General features: G+C 43.3%; 1 pseudogene; it reads left to right on the forward strand.

The window, feature by feature from the left end:
* Positions 1–214: 214 nt before the first annotated feature.
* Positions 215–780, forward strand: LOC148025944 (protein argonaute PNH1 pseudogene; annotated as a pseudogene).
* The last annotated feature ends 755 nt before the right edge of the window (positions 781–1,535 follow it).

A 1,535-nucleotide genomic window follows, 5' to 3' on the forward strand; every position in this document is an offset into this window, starting at 1 on the left:
ATTTAGAAGGAGAATGGGCTCTAGATCTACAATGAGTATGGTTTTCCCGAGCTTTTCAAGCTCTTTGCTTATACAGAAGATACAAAAAGTGATGAGGTTTAGACGGTCTATACTGTGGATACAAAGACTAGTGACTTTGTGGGAAAGCCTTTACATGGAGTCATTGAGTATATGGAATGGATTAACAATGAGACTCTTGCATATGTTACATAGGATGATCTCTATCGTCCTTTCAAGGCATGATCTTGAGCTTCTTGTTGCTATTTTACTTGATAATAATGGAACACTCTATGGGGATGTCAAGAGAATATGTGAGACAGATCTTAGCCTGGTCTCTCAATGTTGTTTAATTAAGTATGTGTATAATATAAGTAAGCAATACCTGGCAAATGTCGCATTGAAAATCAATGTCAAGGTGGGTGGAAGGAATACTATACTGGGGGATGCACTCTCTCGCCAAATACCACTCGTCAGTGACATCCCTACCATTATCTTTGGAGCTGATGTTACTCATCCCCATCCAGGAGAGGATTCCAGTCCATCTATTGCTGCTGTGGTAGCTTCCCAAGATTGGCCTGAAGTTACAAAATATGTAGGGATGACATGTGCTCAAGAGCATCGTTAAGATTTGATACAAGATTTGTTCAAGGGTTGGGATGATCCTGCCCATGGCCCACAAACAGGTGGGATGATAAAGGAGCTACTGATATCTTTCGACAAGCAACGGGTCAGAAGCCTCATCGAATTATACTTTACCGAGATGGTGTCAGTGAGGGTTAGTTTTATCAAGTACTATTGTATGAGCTAGATGCCATTCGCAAGGCATGTGCTTCTCTGGAATTGAACTACCAACCTCGTGTTACATTTGTAGTGGTTTAGAAGCATCACCATACAGGCCTTTTTGCAAGAAATCATAATGATAGGCGAAGCATAAATAGAGTGAAAACATTATTCCAGACATCGTGCTGGTAACAATAGGGGGGAGAAAAAGCAAGAACTATAGGCAGTAAGGGGACTCTGCCATCAAAAAACAGATAGAGAAAAAGAGGCGGCATCTAGACTAGCTATGGACATAGTGGGCAGGATACATCATGAGGAAGAGTGCTGAAAGGAGGATTTTGGATGACATGTATCTATCAAAGGCTGAGCCTTTCCTTGAGAAATATGCCAAACGCAGTCTGGCTAACAGCAGACTGGGCAGCTTTATCAATCCAAAAGGGAGGCATGGGGGGGCCTGCCTGTCGAGCTCATCCTGGCTTGAATACCTCTGGAGAGGGATCTCTTCGACACCAAAAATACGGCTCATCCTCAGGCTTGGATCACCTCATGGATGTCGGAGAGTACAGACGACTGTTGAAAAGGATGATTTTAGTGCACAGAGGCAGCAGCTTATAGTCTTTTGAGATAATCTAGCTCCTGAAGCCACTCGGGACATTGTCAGGAGGAACAATCTGGTCTTGGAGGACTTGAATGGGGAATCTCTTGTGAAGGCTCTCACTAGTCTACTTCAGCAACCGAGTCTTTTCTCTCTGCCT

The sequence above is a fragment of the Lygodium microphyllum genome, chromosome 14, assembly GCF_053477565.2.
Source record: "Lygodium microphyllum isolate KBCC chromosome 14, Lygodium_microphyllum_v1.1.10, whole genome shotgun sequence".
Lineage (NCBI taxonomy): Eukaryota > Viridiplantae > Streptophyta > Polypodiopsida > Schizaeales > Lygodiaceae > Lygodium > Lygodium microphyllum.